Source organism: Lepisosteus oculatus, chromosome 25 (assembly GCF_040954835.1).
Source record: "Lepisosteus oculatus isolate fLepOcu1 chromosome 25, fLepOcu1.hap2, whole genome shotgun sequence".
Taxonomy (NCBI): Eukaryota; Metazoa; Chordata; class Actinopteri; order Semionotiformes; family Lepisosteidae; genus Lepisosteus; species Lepisosteus oculatus.
In genome coordinates, this window is record NC_090720.1 from 11,893,654 (window position 1) to 11,905,766 (window position 12,113).

The 12,113-nt window shown below is 43.0% G+C and overlaps 1 long non-coding RNA gene across 1 annotated transcript; it reads left to right on the plus strand.

Moving 5' to 3' along the window:
- The first annotated feature begins 403 nt into the window (after positions 1-403).
- On the plus strand, positions 404-7,436 carry LOC107075513 (uncharacterized). Its single transcript, XR_001477029.2, has 3 exons — positions 404-833; positions 2,747-2,838; positions 4,834-7,436. It is a non-coding gene; the product is annotated as an uncharacterized lncRNA (long non-coding RNA).
- Positions 7,437-12,113: the final 4,677 nt, after the last annotated feature.

The following is a 12,113-nucleotide window of genomic DNA, read 5'->3' on the forward strand; positions in this document are numbered from 1 at the left end:
ACTGAATTGAGTCTCAACAAAGTTTGCGCAACACAGCACATGTGCCACATATCTTGAATTTACTTTTCTTCTTGTGACAATTAATATGAACTGCCCAGTGCATGCTGCAAGGGATTTTAATTGAAAGCATCCCATCTGTAGTAGTCACTCTAGCAAATATACCCAGCAGCTATGTCACTGTGCAGCTCACAGCTGGCACCACTGAAGCTCAGCAGTGTGAGCCTGGCCAGTACCTGGGTGGGAGACTCCTGGGAAAGCTAAGGCTGCTGCTGGAAGAGGTGTTTGTGGGGCCAGTAGGGAGGTGGAGGTGTGTTTCTGTTCACTTGTTTTGCCTTCCCTGCACTGCACCTGCCTTTCCCTCGATTCTGTCTTTTAAAATCTGATTTTGTTTATATTCTGTAAGAGGACCCGGGGAAGGGTCATCTCTAACAGGTATTTCCGAAACGAAACACTGAAAATGCTCGAGATGGACCTTAGCAAGAGGGTCTACCTTAAGAAACAATGAGACACAGCTGAGACGCATCAGGAACCGGAATATAAGTGCCCCGGAGGCAGTGAACAGGGCGGAAGTCGGTAAGGTGAATGCGTCTTGGAGGAAAAGAGTGGAAAGAGGTGCATGTTAAGGATCGGGCTAAGTAATAACGGACTACTGCAAGGAGAAAAGGTTTATGGTTTTGGATTACGGACACTGGTTAAGGGTACATCGCCGATTGGCTTTATGACGGACTTTTGGAACTCGGAACGGATCAGGACTAAGGGAACGGATTACGGACTGTATTAGGAAGACAGTTATTGGAAGAAACGCCACGGATCTGAGGAAAGAAAAGTGTGGTGTAAGTACTACCTTCGTTTACATAAACTCTCCCCCGGAGACACCACAATTCCTTGATTTTGCTTTTGAGTCATTTCCCCTGCAAATAAAGCCTCATCATTTTGTTACCCCGGCAATTGGTCCGTTTACCAAAACAGTTGATATTGACAAAACCCATCTGGTGTGTGATGTCTTAAATTAAAACCTAGAATGCACTTGTATATGTAGATTATGCCGGTTCAGGGACGCCAAATATGTAATCATAGTGGCTCTCTGAAGGCACCAGTTCTGTAGGGTTTGGGCATTTACTGAGACAATTATTAATTGTAGCAGTAAATCACAAAGTTGATTCTTTTGGTGGCTTTAGAATCCAACCATGCGACATAACTCAAACAACGCACACACAGAGGTGCTAATACACGAGGATACATTTATTAATACATAGAATATGCATGTAAAACTAACAGATCTTATCGAGGGGGTTATCAGAATACAAAAGATATATATTCAATCAGTTACAAAGAGTTACACATCAAGAGGACATACGTTCAGTATATCATTCATTAAGACCGTTTCGTAAAGTGGACTTGGTTACAACTTCTACATTAGATACTCAAACAAGTACATAACTCTTAGGAATTAAATTGATATCAACTGGTTGGGATAACAATTGAATTCTCGAGCTGTAATGCATTGAAGTTGAATACTCATCCAATCTTTGGGGATTCAGATCTCCTGCGGGCACAAAGGAACAGTTGCAGGCTGTTGCTGTCCAATCCGCGCTCTCTGGCTCGGTGCCAGGCTGTGCTGTGCGGCTTGCGACGGTGCGCTGCTGATGCTCATTGTTGGCTTTAACTAGCAAAGTTTGTGCACAGGAGAAAAGATGACTGTGGGTCCCAGCAAGTCAGGAAGAGGACCGGTTCGTTCCTGATGAAGAGCTAGTTCTGAATAGTGATTCAGCTTTCCACAGTTCCGACCTGTTCACGAGGCCTGCTGCTGGTTACTCTCTGGCAACCTCCACTCTAGACTCTTAGAACAAAGGAAAGTTCTGGCACTCGGACACACTGGCTGTTCCGTGGTTGTCCGGGCTGAGTCTCAGGATGGTCAGGAGGCGCGCTGCGAGAATGTCCTGCCTTCTGCTCCTGGGCCGTCCTGCCCTGGAATTCTCCTTTGAATTCCCTTTAGAACAGTCCACAGAATCCTCTCCAGAATCTTGCTGAATCTTGTTGAATCTCAATCTGAATCTGAATCTCCCAGGCTCTCTGTGTTGCCTGTTTTTACCTGGAGGAACTTCAGCTCATTGATTGGCTGAAAGTTCCATGGGCATCAGAGTCCCACGTGGGTTACTCGGCCCTACCGGTCCCTGATTGGTTGATCAAGGTGAGATATGAGTCACTTAGTCCTGACACTTAGGAATGCAATCCAGATGTCCAACTCGCACTCCCTAGACAGATAGGCACCAATGGATGACCATTGATCATGATAGCCAGGCTTAGTTAAGTGCATCCCCCTTTGGGAGCTGTCCTTGGACCTTAAATCACCTTGCATGAATGGTTTCTCTGTGGCTGCACCACAGAGATGAACAGAGAAATGAGGCCTAATTTGGGGAAGCTCAGAAACACTTAATTCTGCCTTATTATTAAGCCTCGCCGCTACATATACATACTGTATATATACATGTGTTAATCATAGATGTAACATTCATTATTATAAGTTGTGGGGTTTTATAGGGAGTATGTTCCTGCAGATAAGAAATACAATTATTTTGGTTGTTGAATATTTTTTGTATAACACAAACATTGTTCATGGACTTTTTCATATAGTATTGTTAAAGTAACATGTTCTTATAAGATGGGGAGATTTATAAGTTCATGCAAGGGAATAAGAAGTCTTAAAATAACTACGTATTTTGGTTCTTGAATTCTGTTTTTGCAGAAACTCACTTTACCTCATCTTCAGCAAGAAACATCTTAAAACACAAACCGTGTCCCATCACCCTCACAGGACTTCAGCATCAGGCAATATGAGTGAGTATATTGAGAACTGATAGTGAGCTCACGGGTGGAGACTTGGCTGTTAACAACTCAATTGATCATGAAACTCGACTTGGTGTTGCAGTCACACTTTAATCCTGTTCCTGGAAGGTTGGTGTGTCTGCAGGTATTCAAGGTCTATGTATTCTCAACCATGTGTGATCAGGCTAAAGCTTCAGCACTAGACTATGAGCGAGCGTGCTGAAAAACAATGCTGTTTTGCAGATCTGCTGTTTGGCTACCTGAGGTATCATCAGCTCCTAGACTGATTCAGTGTCAGGAATCGGATGTAAGCTGCTCAGCAGAGTCTTGAAACTGGACTCAGTATTGCAGTAACACTCTAAAGCAGGGGTGTCCGATCCTGGTCCTGGAGGGTCGGTAGGTCTGCAGGTTAAGGTCTATTTAAAGCAGCAGCACCTGGAGAGCTGAGAGAAGCAGTTAAATTGATCTAGTTAAACAAGTAACCAGCTGCTTTAGCTCTTTAAGAGCCAAGTTGTAGTGCAACCTCACAGACACACCAGCCCTCCAGGATGAGGATTGTTCATTGCTGCTTTGAAGATTCAATTATAATCCCTTCAATCAGACACAAGTTTCCTGTGATGGAGTCTGCTAGCAGAATCTGTATGTTGCTCTGTACCCATATAGTGGTTTAGAAGATGAAAGCAAGGTAGGCACTCCAAAGGGCAACCAATACCAGGCCAAGAGCAGAGGGCTCTGGAGGGTTTAAGTATTGTGAGAGGAGGAAGGTGCGCTGATTGGCAGGAGCGGTGTCGTTTGGCAGAAGTGCTCAGGGCTGGAGTGTAATTGGTATGAGTGCGCTTTCATTTGGGAATGTGGTGGGATGAGGGCGTGACATAAGTACAGATGTTTGTCTGAACCAGTTTCAACACTTTTGTACATAAATACTGTATCACAAACCTTTGGAACCTTTTAGTTTAGAAGGAAAACAAAATTCTAATACTCATAAGCTGAATCTTGAGTGAATGGTTGCACGGGGATGACCATACTTATTAAGCACTTTGTGCAACGTTAACATTTTCACTAAGCTCACACTGGTAGCACAGACAGTGTCACTCATTGTTCTTGTAGTGCTTAATCATACTGAATTTTTGCTTTGAGCCGATTGCCTCTTTGGGTCTTCTACTATCAGCATCACCACACTTCTGACCCTGACTGCTGATTCTGCTCATTCTGGTTTCACTGCCTACGTAACGGCCAGTTGTGTGGGTTGGTCACCTTGTTCTCTCTAGAACTTGGCACAATCAAGCAAAAACCAGACAAAATCCAAAGCTTCAGTTACAGACTTACTTTTAGAATTGTATCGAGTTGGATTTGTTGGTCAAACCCTGGTTAGTACTGAAAACCTGTAACTGTATTCCTGACCTATGATGGGGGGGGGGGGAATAGATCAGGAGGATCTATCGCATTCTAGAGAAAAGCAGTGCCTCGGGGGTTGCTTTGGCACACTGGAATTGGGGTATAGAGAGGACACGCAGACCATTGCCTTTGTCAAAAAACATGCAATGTTAACATGTTTGCTTTTCTCAGAGAGCTGTACTGTATTGGTACACAGATTACAGTCCAAGATCACCTGAAAGAGGCATGCAATTTCAGGACTGAGTGATTCACTGAGAGATGTTGGCGTCTAGTGATTTTGGTTGACTCATGTGATAATCAAAGTCTTCTATTGTTTACTTCAGTGCTGCAGACAGGAAGCACAAGAGACCTAATTGGATGCAATAAAATATTATTTTGTCAAGGATACTGTATATATATATATTTGCTGTAGCAGTACCTTATTTACATGTGGGAAAGTACACATATCAGACCTAGATGTCTTGTGCAATATTCCCTTGCTCAGAATAAGTTTCTGTTGATGCAAAGATCTGTTGTGTGTGAACAATTTATTCAGTGTGATGAATAATGGTCTGAAAGTTTTTTTTCGTGATGGCAGATGAAATCATTTTTCAATGCTTGATGTGTTCATAGGTGTGTTGCTGTTTGGTGTGGAGAGCTCAGGATTTGCCCAGATGGGACGACCCCCAGTTGACTACAATGACAACTTTTATGCCCGTGCTAAACGTGTTGGAAATCTGAAAGGCTTCTCCCACATCCTGTTCAGTCCGACTGGGATAATGTTTGCAGTCCGTAATGCAGACATCTATGCAGGGTCTCCTCCAGTGAATCCGGATGAAGACTGGCTGACAACTACAGCAAAGTGTGTTGGCAAAGGAGAATGGGATCAGTTTCACTCCCTCTTCTTCCATCCAGAAGGCAGCCTCTATGCTGTGACAAAAAGTGGGGAATTCTACAAGGGTCCCCCTCCTGAGAATGAGTGTGTGTCCTGGAGGTACAGGGTTGCTACTAAGATAGGAACTGGAGGGTGGCTTTTCCCTTCTCTGTTCTTTGACCCTGAAGGTATCCTGTATGCTGTGACATCACAAGGGAAGCTGGTTAAAGGAAGACCTCCAAGTCACATGAATCAAGACTGGATCAGTAATGCCGAACTTGTTGGAACTGGAGGCTGGGCAGAACTTACCCATTTCATGGCCTTCTCTCCTGATGGCAATCTGTGGTGTGTCTCCAAGGATGAAGGGAAGATCTACTCTGCCCCACCGCCAGAGTTTGCCACTGATAACTGGATTGGAAGAGCCCAGAAACTTGGCTTTAATTACAATTGCTACCAGATACTCGCCTTTGTGCAAGACATCTGTCTGTAATTTTAAAATTAATTTTTATGGGAAAAACTGCCCAAGTCTTAATATGCCACATTATCTACTGGACATATATTCAGTTGATTCATTAATCATTTCCTTGTCATCTTCTAAATATTTCCATTAGTTTTCTATGAGGCACTTCATCCTTGACTTTTATTATTTAGTTTAGCTTTCATTGTAATCACGTTTTCCATTTTTCTTGGTCTTTATTATCCTTGACAAAAGGAAATTCTTTCTTGGGAGTTACATATTTGAGAAAAAAAAATTGTTTGGAATTACATTTTTAAAGTGGTGATTTTAGATTTTTTTTTTTCTGTCAACTTCTAAAGTTCATGTATATAAAGTATCTACTGTATATACAGCTGGTAGACATTGTGGATCATGTTCCTCTATATAACTTGGCTTTAGTACTAACAAACTGTACCTCTCATCTTGATACAGTGATGAGGTGGACATAGATGGTTTGGTATTGATGACTGATTGGCATGGAGCATTGACATGAGTAAGGAGTTTGGAAGCTGCCCAGTCATGTGGTTGAAGCTGATACACTTGCTTCTTTCAGGAAACAGCTGGATGAGATCTTGGGATTAATTAACTAACAAAGGATCTTGCTGGACTGAAAGGTCTCATCTCATTTGTAACCTTACTTACTGTATGTTCCCATGTTGGAATAGATCATCCTTATATGAAGATATAGGGCAAATATTGTTAATAATTATGATTGTTTAAAAGATGAGATTACTAGATTTTACAGCTGGTTATTTATGAAACCTTCATGTTATGTTTGGTATTTCCTGCAGTTCAGTTCTGTATTAGAATATATGCTTCACATACTCCATTCCTACTACTTTTTACAAAATACACTATAACTTCTTGTGACTTTCATTGGTCTGTCTGTCCAATAAATATAATTTCCATTATATACAGATAATTATTTCAGATATGGAGCAGAGACAGATTGGGGGTAGACAGAGCTTATTCAATGCTGTACCTGACCCTTTGATATCAGCGTTGGACTTATTCATAAAACTCACTATAAGGTGAACCAACTGAAATGATTAAATTCTTCATCATGTTAAGTGTCTAATATATAATATCTAATAAATAAAACTTCATAAATTCAGCAGCTTTGAGAACATGGCTGGGTAGCTTGTTCCAGATCCCACAGTTCATTTTATAGAAAGTATCTCCAGTTCTCACTCTCAGTGCATTTACCCATCATGTTCCCCTCTCTGCAACTCTCCTACTCCTTTTTACTCCGTTTAGTCTCTGTACTCTTTTCCCATGATAGTATCTATTACTTCTCTTCACACTACAAATTCACCAAAAAATGTTCAACGTTCTTCCTTCTCCACAATGGACTCTACATAGATCACTGCCACTGATAACATGTTAAAATAGTTTTTCCCCAATGTCTTGGTAATTCCATTTCCAAAATGGCAGTATGCTTTGCTGTTTTGTCTCTGAAGGTTATAGAATCATCTACCTTGAGTGCCACAGCGAACCCTGGGAAGTCAGTGAGATTCAAGGCTGTTGTTCAGAAGGGAACCCTGGATGTTCCTTATACAGCAAAGGTGACCATAGTCTTTGGATATGAGACGGTTATTACTGGAAGATGAATTGGTGCTTCAGTCTCCAGAGTCGGAATAAAGGAAAAAATCATAGCCCTCAAAAAGTAGAAGAGTATTTTTCAGAATACATTACGGGTAATTGCTAAAAATTATGCAATTAATGCTTTGGGCTTTTCATACTCTGCTCTTTTGCAGCGTACCATTTATGACATGTATTGAATTCTTTCTTTTGGATGCTTAATCTGACTCTGATATATATTGTATTTCAGCAGCATCAATAAAATATTTGGCTGGTTTGTTATCACATCTTTGTATTTAATTTTTATTTCTCAGCACAACACAAGAGGTGGCTTTCCCACAGCTAAAGGAAATCTTGATCCATAGGGCACACTCTCTGAGGTTTAGAGAGAAATGGATTTTCATCTGGCATATGAATGAACAAACAAAACATGTAAAATAGTCCCCTTCCAGTATTCCTCTCAACAGCACAGGCATTGTCCAGAAACAGATAGACTGAGTCTAGGACCGGGTAAACCCCATCTTACTGCTACACATAGGGTCTATTTTCGCTCTCCTGCCATTCCACAGTTCGTCCATTCCGACATCCGTGACAGATGGGTTCTGGTAAGACGATCATCAGTTCTGTCCTTCACAAGTGTGTCATGTGTAGGAATCACAAGTGTGTCACGTGTAGGAATCAATGTGGCAAAAGGGAAGAACAGAAACTAGAAGGCCTTCCGCCCAAATGACCCGGCATGTCCCCACCTGTTACAGATGCTGCACGCCACACCAGAGGAGGGCAAGCTTACAGTGAGCGCTGGGCAGTGCTGTTCACGTGCACGAGCACTCAGGCAGTGCACATTGAAGTGATAGAATCCACATCACATTGAGCTGCATCAGCGCACAGAGGAGGTTCTCTGCCATTTGTGGACTCATGAAACAACTAAAATCAGATTGTGGAACAAACCTCAATCAGCTACATCTTGGCAAGAAGTAGAAACTAGAGACTGGTGTCCAAAAATATCTAAGAGAGCAAGACTGCACATGGGAATTCAACCCTTCCCATTCTCCTCACATGGAAGGAGTCTGGGAACGCATGATTGGAGTGGCCCCATGCTGCTACAGAACAGTCTTTCTCAACTGAGTTCTAAATTGCTGTTATGGCTGTGAGGTATCACAGAAGACAATATCTGCAGTCCTGAGGGTATAAAAGCAGTGAGTAGGGACAGAAGCGTCTTCCAGAGATATACAGAGACAGGAAGTAGCAGGTTCTGCTACTGGACCAGTGAAGGGTTGAATTTCGGACATTTTCTTAGATTCAATGGAGTGGTCATGGCTTAATAGTCAAGGGGAAAGGTTATGGTTTCACCATACCTGTTAGCGGCAGGCTAGACAGTTCAAGTGAGCAGGGGAATAGACTCTGTGAAGGTACCAACAGACAGGGATCACCAAAAGAACACTATAACACAAAATCCACAATCAAAGTCCAGGAGAAGGCCAAATTCAGGAACTGGGAAGGCAATTCAAGGAGAAATCAAACACGTGAAGCAGAAGAAAGGAAACAATAAGTAGCCAGGAGCAAATAATGGACAGAAAGAACAAGAAAAGGATACTAGGTTCAAGAAAAGCCAGGAAAGTGAAGGTCCAGAGCTGCAACTGTCACAGAAGCCGTGACTAGCCGTGGAGAGAGACCGGCGAGACGGGAGGACCCTATGCGTAGCAGCAGGAATGGAGCAAACAAGAGAGTTCGCTCCGGGCTCAAGGTATCGGGCGGAGTCGGAATGAGACATAAGCCCTCAGGTAGCGGATGTGGGGCGACCTGGTGAGGCGAGCCTCTCGACAACCGATCCCAATGCCGAGCCAGGAGGAATGGGAGACCTGGAAATACATAGCCCCAGACAACAAGACACACCGGAAGAACAAGTACAGCACAGAGAAACAAGGAACAAGACGATGTGGAGGACGTGACACTAACCAGACGTGTAGGAGCCTGAGCACTGAGTGGAATAAGAGCACAGTTTATATGGAGCTGAAGCAGGGACCCCTGGTCAGTTTGTGACTGGCTCAAGCTCGATACAGCTGTCTGCGTGGTGTTTGCCTCTGCTGTGCCAGTAGCCAGTGCATGAGGTGCCCTCTGGCAGTGAGAAGATTTAACTGTATCAGTAACCTTAAGTGGTTATAAATTACCTGTAAAGTGCTCCACTCAAAGCACTTTACAGGTAATGAGGACTCTCCTCCACCAAAATCAGTGTGCAGCCCCAACTGGATAATGCGACTACAGGCATAGTGCTCTAGTACGCTCGCAACACAACAGCTATCAGTGGAAAGGAGAACAGTGGTTCATAGATGGGGATTATTGGGAGGCCTGATTGGTAAAGACCAGGGTGAAATTTGTCCTGGACACCAGGGTAACAAACCAACTCTTTTTGAGAAATATCCTGGGATTTTTAATGACCAAAGAGAGTCAGGACCTCAGGACCTTCTTTTTTCAGTGCAGAGTCCTTGTCACTATACTGGGAGCATTAGGACCTACACAGACCACGAGGTGAATGCTCCCTACAGGTCCCACTAACACCTCTTCCAGCAGCAACTTTAGCTTTCCCAGGAGGTCTCCCACCCAGGTACTGGCCAGGCTCACATCCGCTGAGCCTCTGTGCTGCTCTTCAGTGTCTTCCCGGCTTTGAAAATCATCTGCTTTGGATTCAGCCTTCCGGCTGAGTTTACCTCCTGTCCCCTGCTTCCTGCCCACACTGTGCTCCCTGATCTCACTCTCCTGATTCCTGCATGCTCTTGGTTTATTTTTTCAAATGGGCTGCGGCTTACACTACCTGAAGCAGCAGAACATTACACATACTTAGTCTCCTACACAGCTTGGTCTTCCTCATCTTGTCAGCAGTGGAACCACCAGCCTTCCTTAGACAGGAAATCAATGGTTTATAGGCTGATCTGTTGGTGAGGAACTGTATGATGGAGAGAGTTGGTAGTGGGGTTGATTGCTAAGCTAATATGTAGACACATACTCCAATATTTATTTAAATTATTCCACCAGGTCATCCTGAGGTGTCTTTCCTTTAAGCAAACATTCAGTTTCTGATGAAGCCACAGAAGGTGTAAGTGCTATTTTACGATGGTGTCAGATTGGGAGTTTTGCTCACCTTGTGTTCTGAAACTTTGTGTTGGCAGACAGACACCGGCGCTCAAGCTTGACAGCTGTTGTCTCTCAAAGACCTGCCTCGGGTGCCATCACATACTGTAGGAACGGCAATCTTAAAGGCCATGAGTTTCTCAGAACTGTGCTGCTGACTTATCTTCTTTGTCTTAATGCAAATTATTTTAAGCACATCCCAGGCCCTCAGGCAAAGGTGCTCAGTCCGAGGTGTGATGAGATGATATTTCTGTTTTTTTCTCTCCTGAGCACCTTGTATGAAAAACAAAATTCTTTATGGCATTCATTTAATTTTATTTTACAAATATATGAAATATGTGTTTCTACCTGCATGTTCATATATGGAGAATGCAAACTGTTTTATTGAGAAATGTTTATTTCTTCATAAGCTTATAGCTAGATAGGGGGATCAACATATAGCTCGTGTCCACATTTGCAGGGTTTCATTCTCAGGGTTTCACATCAAATGGAAGACGAGGTGTTTGCTGTGCGGTAGAGGGTCTGAGATTAATCAAAAGGAATCATCTGGTCTAAGTTAGCTACCTAAGGTCTTGGTAACTCTTATCAAGTCTTCATTGGTGAGAAACGGAGGATAAAAAGACAGGCAGATAAAAGCAGGGAGACACACCAGGAAGGGACACACACAAATTTATGTAAATACATTTGAATTAATTTCCTCATCCCATAGTTTCCACTTGTGTCCTCTGGTTCATGTTTTTCTGGTTGTTCTAATCAAATGTTTGAGGTCTCTGTCAGTGTAAGGCTTTCCTTCATTTCTGAGAAGGTACAGTGCCTTGCGAAAGTATTCGGCCCCCTTGAACTTTTCAACCTTTTGCCACATTTCAGGCTTCAAACATAAAGATATACATTTTTTATTTTATGTGAAGAATCACCAACAAGTGGGACACAATTGTGAAGTGGAATTAAATCTATTGGATTTTTGAAACTTTTTTAACTAATAAAAAAATGAAAAGTGGGGCGTGCAAAATTATTCGGCCCCTTTACTTTCAGTGCAGCAAACTCACTCCAGAAGTTCAGCGAGGATCTCTGAATGATCCAATGTTGTCCTAAATGACTGATGGTGATAAATAGAATCCACCTGTGTGTAATCAAGTCTCTGTATAAATGCACCTGCTCTGTGATAGTCTCAAGGTTCTGTTGAAAGCGCAGAGAGCATCATGAAGACCAAGGAACACACCAGGCAGGTCCGTAATACTGTTGTGGAGAAGTTTAAAGCCGGATTTGGATACAAAAAGATTTCCCAAGCTTCAAACATCCCAAGGAGCACTGTGCAAGCGATCATCTTGAAATGGAAGTAGAATCAGACCACTGCAAATCTACCAAGACCTGGCCGTCCCTCTAAACTTTCAGCTCAGACAAGGAGAAGACTGATCAGAGATGCAGCCAAGAGGCCCATGATCACTCTGGATGAACTGCAGAGAACTACAGCTGAGGTGGGAGAGTCTGTCCATAGGACAACAATCAGTCTTACACTGCACAAATCTGGCCTTTATGGAAGAGTGGCAAGAAAAAGCCATTTCTCAAAGATATCCATAAAAAGTCTCGTCTAAAGTTTGCTACAAGCCACCTGGGAGACACCCCAAACATGTGGAAGAAGGTGCTCTGGTCAGATGAAACCAAAATCGAACTTTTTGGCCACAATGCAAAACGATATGTTTGGCGTAAAAGCAACACAGCTCATCACCCTCAACACACCATCCCCACTGTCAAACATGGTGGTGGCAGCATCATGGTTTGGGCCTGCTTTTCTTCAGCAGGGACAGGGAAGATGGTTAAAATTGAGGGGAAGATGGA